The sequence below is a fragment of the Arachis ipaensis genome, chromosome B03 (genome assembly GCF_000816755.2).
Source record: "Arachis ipaensis cultivar K30076 chromosome B03, Araip1.1, whole genome shotgun sequence".
In the NCBI taxonomy this organism is placed as follows: Eukaryota; Viridiplantae; Streptophyta; class Magnoliopsida; order Fabales; family Fabaceae; genus Arachis; species Arachis ipaensis.
Genome location: NC_029787.2, coordinates 42,486,479 through 42,499,777, shown reverse-complemented (window position 1 = coordinate 42,499,777; position 13,299 = coordinate 42,486,479).

The window sequence follows — 13,299 nt, the reverse complement described above, 5'->3', positions numbered from 1 at the left end:
TAATAATCATACAAATAATTTATATAAAAAAAAAAAAAACGTATATTCCAACCTATCCTAGTCCACATCCTAAAATCCCACGTTTATTTTAATACAAACTCCTCAAAATTAGAGTATTATATACTATCTCAACTTAAAATCTCCTTAAAGATTGGTCGTTTATTCTAATACCAACTAGGATTTAAAATGGGATAGGTAAAGATCAGGATGCTGGATTCGAATCTCTTTAATGTATTAAATTGAAAAATACCTTAGCTATATTTTTGAATTTTTCATATAAAGATATATAAATTATTATTTAATATTTAAATCATTTATTTAAATTTTATAATTTAGTTTCGATTGTTAAAATATAAAAACTATCAAATCAAGTCCACATTAAAATTTAAAACAACAAAATCATAATTACATCTATATTAAAGTTACAAACTGTTCGTTACCTGAAGATCTCAGGTACTCGACGGGTCGGAAGATGGTGGAAGGACAAGAGGGTGAGACCCTGGAGTGACCTGGTGCGGGTTTTCGGGCTTGAACCGAAAACTGGCAAAACCGGAGTTAGAACGGGCGAGGGGGGTGGCCACCTATAAGGACGCTCCGACGATCAAGTCAGTGTCCGTACGAGATGATAGCCAAATTAGGTAAGGTGATGTGTACCTTGGGGGGAGAGCTGACCTCTCCCATTATATACTGTGCTGGGCGGGCCCATAAATGACCTAGCCCACTGGTCAGGATACTTGTGAGCTGTCCCTGTCCACGTGAGGGGAGCAGGTCGTTCCGAAGTTTGGGTCGAGGTTTCGGGTGTTGCCCCGAGGATACTGACCCGACCGGTTTACTGGGCGTGGTTGCACGCGCTTCGGGTCGGGCGCGGGGAACTAACTCGCCAGGTTGTTGGGCTGGATCGTGTGAGTCCGTAACAGTGCCCCCAAACGCGTCAATCTTGAGGTGTGAAGCTCGTGACTGGGCGCGTTTGACTTACTCGCCGAGTCGGGATGTATGTATCCCTCTTCTCGGGAGCTTGCTGATGTCGTTCGTGTTTTCCACGCGTGGTCATCTCGCTTCTCCCTGGTGCTGCCTCCTTGGCTTCTGTGCTGGGCATTAAATGCCATCATTTCGTGATTTTAAAATTTGCACGAAATGACGAATGTGCCCCTGCCTTTTGGCGCTTCTCCTCGGAGGTTACGCTTTTTGCCTTCTTTTTATCTTTCAACTCCCTCATAACTCTATTTTCTCTCCTTCTTCCTTTATTTTCTCGTACTGCCGCTGCTTCTATTCTCTTCCCTGCTCTTGCTGCTGCTTGGTTCTTTTGGATTTCTCCATCAATTTTTTCAGATTCTGCATTTTTCTGGTATGTTGTTATAGTTTTTCTTCTTTTTCTGGTTTCCCTTGGTGCCTTTGTGCGTTTTTTGTGCATGCTTGGGTTTCTTTTTGCTTTTCGCTTCTTCTTCCTTTAGAGGGGTTGCCACTGGGCTTTTCTGGGTTTAGCTTAAGTTTTGGGTTAGCATAGGGGTGTCTAGGAGGTAGATTTGGTTGCATCTTGTTTTACTGCTTTACGGGTTCCCGACCTCCCGTTCTGACTAAGTGGTGCCCCCGCTGTAGGTATGGACGAGCGCCTCGTTCTTCCGAATCAGGCTCAGCGGCCGATAGCTGATTTTATTGATCATTATGCCTGGGTTTCTTCCGACGTGAAGGACACCCCTTCCAAGGTCACAAAGGAGAGCCTCCAGGATCTGCGCCAGGCTGGACTCTTGTGTGGAGGCGGCCCCGAGGAAGCGTTGTATCAAGTTTATGTTCTTGCTAGTCGGGAGCGTGTTTGCCAGAAGAACCTGGCGGCTCCACGAGTTGTTGACTGGTTGTGGGTTTATGAACCCATGTTCACGACCTTGGGAGTTCGTTTACCCTTTTCTCCTTTTGTCATGGGTTTGCTAAACCGTTGTGATGTTGCTCCGTCGCAACTGCACCCGAACAGCTGGGCTGCCATCCGATGCTTCGAGATGGTTTGTGAGTATCTGGAGCTTCCGATCTCTGTAAATATTTTTCTCTACCTTTTTTTTCTTACGAACCCTTCTAGGCAGGGGAAGACGAAGAAAGGGTATATGTCCTTCAGGGCCCAACAAGGTCGCAGGATCTTTGGCCTTTTTGAGGACTCCTTTCATGGCTTTAAATCTACTTTTTCAAGGTTAGGCCAATTGAGGGTCATCAACCCTTCTGGCTTACCACCGAAGGGGAAAGGCGGATCCCGACTTACTGGAGTTTCGGAGCGGGATCCGATTATCTGATAAAAATATCTTATGATTGGTTGAGCTCGGAAGATCGTAACATCGCCGACATCTTGTTGGCCATTTTTGGCGAGAAAAATCTTAACCCTCGTATGGTTATGGGGGATCGGGAGGCCGGTCGATCGTATGTTGGTGAGTTCTTTACCTTTTTGTATTTTATTCAGTGTTTGCCCTTTTATTGTTCACACCTTTGCTTTTTGCTTGCATTTTCCATGGCTGGCGGGAAGACTACCCTGGCTGACTTGATGAACCTTATCCTTCGGCAAGTTAGGACCAGGAGGATGCTGGGGAAGGCAGTGGTCGGGTTGACGGGGTTGATCAAGGCCAGCCGGAGAAGGTTGAAGTCCCTCCTGAGAATGCCTCGGGGAACCCGAGTGTGGAGGCAGAGATTCCTTTTGACGAGGAGGATCTGGGGTTTGGTGATGACGACTTGAAGGACGTTGGCAACCCGAAGAAGAGGAAGCGGGACTCCGGGAAGGTCCTTTCTGTTATGGAAAAGAACTTCGATGCTGGGGGTTTCATCGAATCCCAGTTGCTTCTTGGTACTGAAGAGTTTTTCCGGGATGCCAACCTCTCTGGGCAGGCGAGGTGTATCTATTGCAGTCTTCTTTGAGCTGCTGCTATTGCCAAGAAGGTGAAACCTGTCTTAGGAAATTATCATGGTTTGGAAGGGAAACTTTGGAACTCCCAGAAAGACCTGACAGATTCAAGATCTCGGGAGGAGTCTCTGAAGACAAAGTTGTCTGAGCAGGAGAAGAAGGCTGAGGAAGATGCCAAAGAGATCAATAGGCTTGTGGATCGGGACCTCGCCTTGATGAAAGATTTTGAACACTTCTCGTGGTGAGACTGCCGCTGCTGAGAAGAAGGCCAAGGAATTAGAGGAAAAGCTGAAGTTGGCGGAGAGCTCGGCAGTGACTGCTCGTCAGGAGATAGCTACTTTGAAGAAGAAAAATAAGAAGATTGCAAAGGGGGCCCGGGAGGCCGTGAAGCTGACCGAGGAGGGGATTAAGCTCCAAGTGGCCGTGCTAGCTCCTGAGCTCGATCTTTCTCAGGTTGGAGCTCTTAAGACAGTTGAGAACGGGAAGATTGTTGATATCCTCAAGCCTTAAGATGGATACTTCTTTTATATTTTGTACTCCTTGCTTTACCTTTTGTAATTTGTTTTTATCTTTGGTCCTGTTTAAGGAACCTTTTAGTTGTAATGAACACTTTGGCACTTTATTTTGATTAGGCCATTTTTTGTTTATTGTTTGCTTGCTCGGGCCGTCGTGGCTTTGCCCTTTTTTTTGTTAGTTTTTGCTTACTCGGGCCGTCGCGGCCTTTTGGTTTACCGTTTTTATGCTATTTACCGTTTTTGTTGCTTGTCGCTTCGAGTTGTTTTTTTTTGCTCTGGGTCCCTTTGGTTCCCGGGGTGATCAGTCCCGGGTTTCCGTTAGGTTGACTGTTCGTTGTTTTTCATCGTTTTTTTGACGTAAATCCAAAAAGACAAACTTATTATATACGCATATGTAGAACCTAAAACAAAGAAAGTGGTGTAATACATAATAAAGTGAAAGAGATGGGAGTAAAAAAGGAATGCAAAGGAAGTCAAAGTGCAGGGGTCGAGGTCATTAGATCGTGTGGTTGTTTCTTCTTATGAGTAGAACCTCTTTAGGTTTGCCATGTTCCATGTTCTCGGTACCTCGCTTCCATCCAACCTCTCCAGCTTGTAGGCGCCCTTGCCGAGGACTTCTCTTACCTTGTAGGGGCCCTCCCAGTTCGCGGCCAATTTTCCTTCTCCCGGGATTGGTGGACCTATGACGTTGTGTCGTAAGACCAAGTCGCCTTCTTCGAGACTTCTTTTCAGTGTTTTGCCATTGTACCTTAGGGCTATCTTTTGCTTGATTGCTGTCTCTGTTAGATGTGCCATTTGTCTTGTTTCGTCAATCAAATCCTTTTCGACTGCCTCGCTACCCCCTCCAATGAGTAATCTTGGGCTCGGCTCCCTGACTTCGACTGGGATGACTGCGTCGACCGCGTATGTGAGTCGGAAGGGAGTTTTGCCGGTAGATGATTGGGGGGAGGTTCTGTAGGACCATAAGACTGAGGCTAGCTCGTTTGCCCATGAGCCCTTCTTCCCTTCAAGTCGTTTCTTTAGCCCTTTTAAGATGACTTTGTTGGCTGTCTCTACCTGGCCGTTGGTTTGGGGGTGCTTGACAATGGCCGATTTGCATAAGTTAGGAATTTTGATTATCAAAATAGAATTGGCGTTGTAAGTATAGTCCTAACCCAATAAATTGACCATCAATCAAATATTAAATCCAATACAAAATAACTGAGAGTATTTAGCTCCCGGGTCGTCTTTCCTAGGAGTTGCAATGAAATGTATAATTATTGGCTATGGGAGAGAACATGGGGAATTGGGAATGAAAGTAAGAGAGCAAGAAATGTAAATAGCAAGAAAGTAGATGGAAACCAAGAAAGGCAAGAAATGTAAATGGCAAGGAAGTAAATGATCATGCAAGAAATTAAAGGAAAGCAATTAAAGGACTCTTGGTAAGAATTGGGGAGTTTAGGATTCCTATCCTAGTTATGGACCACAAGCATGGAAATTGTGTGGAATCAATCCAAATAAATCAATCCTCCTTGAGAATTAGTCAAAAAGCCATAATTGATTTCAATCCATAAGTCCTAGTCAACTCACTAATTACTTAGTGAAAGACTAGCGTAAATGGAAACCAAACCAATTAACTATTCTCACACAATGCGGAATGGACATCCACAACTCAATTCCACCCAAACACTCAATTTTTCAATCAAGAATGTGAAAACTAAACATGCAAGAAATTAAACATCAAAGCAAATAAAAGTCAAAGCAATTAAATGCAAGTAAAGGAAACTTAAAATGCAAGAAACCTCTTGGCAAGTAATTGAAGGCTAAGGCTACCTATCCTAGTCATTAACCACAAACATATGATGATTATGAAGAGTTAATCCTACTTAGACAACCTTACATCGAAGATAAGTCAAATAGGCATAGTTAATTTCAATCCCTAAGTCCTATGTCAACACTAAGGGGTCACATAGAGTCAAGAAAAACCAAATCAACTAACTACTCTAATATATCAAATAAGAATGGACATCAATAACTCAAGGATCACCAAAGTCATCAATTTTAAGCCAAGAGTGGGGAAAAACTAAGTAAAAACTAAGCCAAGCATTTTATCAAACACTTGGTGTGCATGAAAATAAAACAATATTAAATTGCATTAAAATAAATTCTAAAGCTACCAAAGCAAGAAAATCATAACAACAACTAAAGAAAGCAATAAATGAACATGAAATATAAATTGCATTAATTGAAAGTAAAATTAACATAGAGTATTCATAACATAAAAATGGCAAAAGAAAGGAAATTGCAAGAGAAATAAAGAAGAGAAAGACAAGAAAAGTATGAAAACATAAAGGAAACTACATTAAAACAATAATTAAAGATAGAAATTAAGGAGAAATTAACTAAACCTAACCTAATTCTAGAGAGAGGGGGGAGCTTCTCTCTCTAGAAACTAAGAGAAAACATAACAAAAGCTAACCCTAATTGCCCCCCTTCATCCTTCTTCAATTTGGCCTTAAATAACTTCAAAAAATGAGTTGAATTGGATTTTGGGAGCCCAAAAATCGCTGCCAGCGAGTGATGCTCGGATTTCTTGTACGGTTTAGAATTTCCTCAAATGAAATCTCGTTGCAAGTATAGTTTTAAACCAACAAAGAATCCTCACATGCAAAAAATTTTAGTTGTCACAAGTACAAACCCCAATAAAAATTAACCGAAATATTTAGACTCCGGGTCATCTCACAAGGAATTGCAATGAAGTGCTCAATTATTGGCTATGAAGATCAAGGGGGTTTGATTTTTGTAATTTGCAAGAAAATATAAAAGCGCAAAGTAAATGACATGAAAGTAAAATAACAAGAACTAATAAAATAAGGGAAAAGAACTCTTGACTAGACATAGGTAATTTGAGATCACCATCCTTGTCTACAAACCAAATATTGATAATTATGAGGAACCAAGCTCATTAAGTGTACTTCTATACTTGAAGTATATCAAATGGCTTGATCAACATCAACCTATAAGTCCCAACCGATCTACTAATTAGATTAGTAGTGGGTTAGTGTCAATAGATATCAAATTGATCACCAAGGGTTCTCAAATCACCAATTTAATGAGACTCAATGACTCAATGTCACTAAATTTCCTTAGCCTAGGCCAAGAGTGAAGGAAACTACTCAAAAACTAAAGGAAACATTTTATCAAACACTTAGTGTGCAAGAAAAGTAAACATCATAAAATGCAAGAATTAAAAGAACCCATAACTAACATAAGCAAGAAATCAACAATAACAATCAAGATCAACATAAAAGAAACATGGAAACATAAAATTGCATTGAAAGGAAATCAAGATCCAACATTGGTTCATCAACACAAAAGAGAGCAAAATAAGAGATTAACAAGAGAAACTAAGAAGATTAAGACAATAGAACACTAAAATATAATGAGAATTAAAATCAAAACAAGAATTGAAAGAGAAATTTGAGAGAGATTAACCTAATTTTACCCTAATTTCTACCCTAAATCTAGAGAGAGGAGAGAGTCTCTCTCTCTAGAATTCTACCCTAAAACATGATGAAAACTAAACTATGACTACTTGGTTCATTCCCCCCTCAATCCTTGGGTTCAATAGCATCAAAAATTAGTTGGATTGGGCCCAAAATAAGCTAGAAATCGCCCCCAACAAGTTGCTTAAAGTGAACCCACGCTGCTCCATTGATGCGCACGCGTACAATGTGCATGCGCATCCCTAGACGTTAGGCAACTATGGTAAATTTTATATCATTTTGAAGCCCCGGATGTTAGCTTTCCAACACAACTAGAACCGCCTCATTTGGACCTCTGTAGCTCAAGTTATAGTCGATTGAGTGCAAAGAGGTTGGGCTTGACAACTTTGCGGTTCCTTCATTTCTTCATGAGTTCTCCCGCTTTGCATGCTTTTTTCCTCACTTCTTCCATCCAATACTTGCCTTATGAACCTGAAATCACTCAACAAATATATCAAGATATCGAATGGAATTAAACTGAATTGAATTTAGCTATTTTAAGTCCTAAAAAGCATGTTTTCACACTTAAGCACAAATTCAGGGAGAATTGCAAAATCATGCTATTTCATTGAATAAATTTGAGAAAAGTTGATAAAATCTCTCAAATTAAGCATAAGATAAACCACAAAATTAGAGTTTATCAAATCTCCCCACACTTAAACCAATCATGTCCTCATGCTAAGAATAAAGAAGGACAAGAAAAGGGTATGAACATTTATTCAATGCAAACAAACTATATGCACCTATCTACATGAATGTAGCTAAATGCAAAATGATTCTACCTACTTGGTCAAAAGCAAATCAATCTCCAAGAGCATGTATAAACAAGTCGGGCTAAGATCATATGATGATTCATGAATCCTACCAATTCAAATATCAAAATAAATTTCAAACAGACTTGCAAGAAGAGAGCTCATGAAAGCTGGGAACAAGGAATTGAGCATCGAACCCTCACCGGAAGTGTATCCGCTCTAGTCGCTCTAGTGTATAGGGTCGATCACTCAATTCTCTTCTAATCATGCTTTCTATGATTTGTTTTTCATCTAACAATCAACAATTATTCAATGCATGCATACATTCATCATGAGGACTTATTCATAGGTTGTAATGGGGCTAGGGTCAAGGTAGGGATGCATATATGGCTAAGTGAGCTTAAAATTTGCATCTTTGATTAGCCTAAACTCTCACCTAACACATATAGCAACCTATACAATTCTAGTACACAACCTAGCTACCCATGATTCCCACTTTGTCACATACTCATGCATTCTTTTTAATTCACATTCCATATGCATTGATTTTTTATTTAACTTTACTTTGGGGCATTTTTGTCCCCTTTTTATTTCTTTTTCTCTTTTTTATTTTTTTATATATTTTTTTTCTTATATATATATATATATATATATATATGTTCTTTTTCTTTTTCTTTATCATTTTTTTAGTATATACAATCGTATCAATGCATATGGTTTTATATATAGTGCATGAATATGTACCCAATTCCCAATATTTTCAACAAAAAAATTACACTTTTACCTCAACCAATGTTCCAAGTTTTCCATACCCAAATAATACACACCCTCACTAGCCTAGGCTAATCAAAGATCCAAATTAAGGACATTTATTGGTTTTCGCTTATGGGTAGTGATGTGCTATAATTAAGAACAAAAGGGATTAAATGGGCTCAAAAGTGGCTAACAATGGTTGATGAAAGGTAGGCTATTTGGATAAGTGAGCTATATGAAATGATGGCCTCAATCATATAAATGCATATATACATGGAATAATGGACATATAGAATCAAGCAAATCAAAGATTACAATCATAGAAAGAGAACAATGCACACAAGAATGAAAATAAGTGGTTATATGATGTAACCACACAATTAGGCTCAAAACTCACATGCTTGTGTTCTTAGCTCAAAAACCATGTTCCAAAATAAATTCTTCAAGCAAGTTCAACACAAAAAAAAAATTTCAAATTGGTAGGGTGCCCTAAAAACAGTTTCTTGGAAAAGAAATCATCACCCTAACCAAGTAGTCCTAACATAAAAAGGAAGTGGTAAAAATATGTACAAATTCTAACTAACATGCAATCTATCATGCAATGCTACAACTAATCTAACAAAGACAAAAATTAAAATTTGGTGTTGAAAAAGGGAGTTGTTACCCATGGAGGTCGGTCGGACGACCTCCCTACACTTAGAAATTTGCACCGTCCTCGGTGCATGCAAAGAAGAGCAAGGTGGACGGATTGCTACAATTGATGAGCTCCTCCAAAAGGTTGTGCGGAAGGACTTGCTTGTTGCCCCATTTAGAAGCTTTTCCTTGTCCTCTTTCGGTGGCCAACCTAAAAGGAAAGAAAAAGAAAGAAAATTAAGCCTACAACAAAGATATCAAAACAAATAGAACATAGGCGAGGGCTAATGCCAAATAAGAGTAAGGTTCTCACTACATGGTAGCTACAACATGTGAGTGAGAAAACAATATAAGCTAAGGCATATCAACTAACACTTGATGCAAGAGTAAAGTCAAAGCATGAAGAGCACTCAAAAGCATCAAGTTCGACTAGAACCAACTGGGCATAACTCTCTGGTTTTTATACCAGGAGTGTGGGATGCACCACTGACGCGCGCGCACAGCATGCTCGCGCGCGGATGCCCCTTTTTTTTTTCAAAAACAGGGCACACTTCTAATCTACAAGCATTCTAAAACAATCAAAAATCAAATTTAACAAAAAATCTTTTTGGTTTTTGTGAAATTTTCAAATACACTAAAAACAAAACTTATACTACAAGCAAAATACTACCCAACAACAACTAAGCTACAACATAAGGCACAAATCTAATCAAACTAACTAACAACCAAAATATTAAAACAAGAGTATGCAAAGAAGAAAACTACCTAACAATGGCAACCCAATTCATCCATTGATTATATTTACAAGAGAATGGAAAGAGTTTACCATGGTGGGGTGTCTCCCACCTAGCACTTTTAGTTTATGTCCTTAAGTTGGATATTTGGGAAGCTCCTTGTCATGGTGGCTTATGCTTGAACTCATCTTGAAACTTCCACCAATGCTTGGACTTCAAGTAAGCTCCAAAATTCAAGATCAATGGCACCAAGCTTTGATGAAGTTCCACACAAGCTAAGGGCTTTCAAAATTGGTCTTCATATATTCCCGGATCCTAAATCTTGTTTCTACACCCATCTTCAAGTTGATCATCACAATTCCAATTGGGTGAGAAGTGATCCGAATTCTCAAGTAAACACCAAAGCATCTTCCTAGACCCCTTTAGTTGAGAACTATACCAACCATTGCACTTAGACTTTGAGTTTCCAATCATAAGGAACCTTGATTGGCATTTCCACCCACTAATAAATTCTCTTTTGCTCTTAACCCCACAAAGAGCTCTAAGTTTTTGATCCGTCTCAATCAAACCATATTCAAGTGCGAAAGTAAAGATTAGAGATAAGAATTTTACCCACTTGAATGTTATGTTGGATGGTGACTTAGGAAGGGACGTCTCTAATGGTCTTGTAAGTTTCATTTCCTTATGCTCTTCTTTGAATACCTCCATCTCTTGGCAAGCTTCTTCCACCTTCACCTCTTGACAAGACTCTTCATGTCCAATTACTTCCTCACCAACCTCTTCTAGCACTTCTCCATTCTTCATATCACAACTTGGAGGTAATGTCGAACTTGTCTCAATATCCACCTCAATTTCAAGAGGAGAAGATTCCTCAAATACCAAAGGATTATGTGTTGGTGTGGGCTCATCTCCAAGAGGAAGATTTGTTATTTGCTCACCTTCTTCCAATTCTTCATCATTCATTATATGCTTAGGAGGTTGCGCATTATCCTCCTCAACACCAAATTCAAGCTCATTGGAAGAAAGTTCAACAACTTCCACAAAATCATCAACAATGTCACTTGGTGTGGAAGTACTCTCAAGTTTGAAATCCACCTCTTGTTCAACTTCCTCTAACTTTTCAACCACTTCTTCTTCTTCAACAATTTCTTCCTCCTCCACTTGTTGCAAGACATACCCCATCTCCTTGTCCTCATGTTGAGATTCTAAAATCTCCTTCATGCTCCTTTCTTCGGTTTATTTCTCACATTCATCCGTGGAGATGCTTTGCTTGTTGCATGAGTCCCATGAGTCCAAGTTGGCTTTAATTTTGGCAAGGTTAGCCTCGATAGCTTCATAATTCTTTTGGGCTTCCTCTTGCTCCTTTTGACGGATTATTGCTTGAAGCCGATCTATTGCTTCCTTGAGACGATCCATTGGCTCTTGGATGGATGAATATGGGTGTTCTTCCATGGAGGGTTGTGGTGGAAAGGGAAATTCATTATGTGGTTGAAAGTTATCATACATGGGAGGTGATTCATCTTGGTGATAATATGGAGGTGGTGGTTCTTGAGGGGATTGGTGGTGGAATTGGGGTGGTTCTTCATATGGTTCATATGGTTCATAAGGTGGTTGGTATGGTGGATATGGGTTGGGGTCATATGGAGGTGTTTGGTGAAAAGGGACTTGTGAGTAAGGTGGTGCAAAATTATGTTGAGGAGGTGGTTCATAGGCATATGGTGGTGGTTGTTGACAATCACAATAAGGGTCACCACATCCATTAGATTGATATGCATTAGGATGAGAGTTATACCCATAAGAATTCAGAGGTTGTTGTTGTCAAGAAGGGTGATCAATCCCTTGAGGCTCCTCCCACCTTTGATTGTTCCATCCTTGATGCATATTGGCATTATAGTTCCCATTCCCTACAACATAATTTGAGCCAAACTCATAGCCAAAGTGAGAATGAGAATTTATATAGTAACAAGAGAAAATAAAAATAAATACTAGTAAGAACCAATAAAAACTAACTCCTAAAACAAGCAAAAACTAGCAAATAATCATATTAACATATATACAATAGCCAATAATACAACACCATTGCAACTCCCCAGCAATGGCGCCATTTTGATGCTCGGATTTCTTGTACGGTTTAGAATTTTCTCAAATGAAATCTCGTTGCAAGTATAGTTCTAAACCAACAAAGAATCCTCACATGCAAAAAATTTTGGTGGTCACAAGTACAATCCCCAATTAAAAATAACCGAAGTATTTAGACTCCGGGTCGTCTCACAAGGAATTGCAATGAAGTGCTCAATTATTGGCTATGAAGATCAAGGGGGTTTGATTTTTGTAATTTGCAAGAAAATATAAAAGCGCAAAGTAAATGACACGAAAGTAAAATAACAAGAACTAATAAAATAAGGGAAAAGAACTCTTGGCTAGACATAGGTAATTTGAGATCACCATCCTTGTCTACAAACTAAATATTGATAATTATGAGGAACCAAGCTCATTAAGTGTACTTCTATAGTTGAAGTATATCAAATGGCTTGATCAACATCAACCCATAAGTTCTAACCTATCTACTAATTAGATTAATAGTGGGTTAGTGTCAATGGATATCAAATTGATCACCAAGGGTTCTCAAATCACCAATTCAATGAGACTCAATGACTCAAAGTTACTAAATTCCCTTAGCCTAGGCCAAGAGTGAAGGAAACTACTCAAAAACTAAAGGAAACATTTTATCAAACAATTAGCGTGCAAGAAAAGTAAACATCATAAAATACAAGAATTAAAGGAATCCATAACTAACATAAGCAAGAAATCAACAATAACAATCAAGATCAACATAAAAGAAATATGGAAACATAAAATTGCATTGAAAGGAAATCAAGATCCAACAATGGTTCATTAACACAAAAGAGAGCAAAATAAGAGATTAACAAGAGAAACTAAGAAGATTAAGATAATAGAACACTAAAATATAATGAGAATTAAAATCAAAACATGAATTGAAAGAGAAATTTGAGAGAGATTAACCTAACTTTACCATAATTTCTATCCTAAATCTAGAGAGAGGAGAGAGTCTCTCTCTAGAATTCTATCCTAAAACATGATGAAAACTAAACTATGACTACTTGGTTCATTTCCCCCTCAATCCTTGGGTTCAATAGCATCATAAATGAGTTGGATTGGGCACAAAATGAGCTAGAAATTGCCCCCCCCAACGAGTTGCTTAAAGTGGACCCACGCTGCTCCATCGATGCACACGCGTATAGTACACGTGCGCGTCCCTAGACATCAGGAAACTATGGTAAATTTTATATCATTTTGAAGTCCCGGATGTTAGCTTCCAACGCAACTAGAACCGCCTCATTTGGACCTCTGTAGCTCAAGTTATGGTCGATTGAGTGCGAAGAGGTCGGGTTTGACAACTTTGCGGTTCCTTCATTTCTTCATGAGTTCTCCCGCTTTGCATGCTTTTCTCCTCACTTCTTCCATCCAATACTTGACTTATGAACCTGAAAT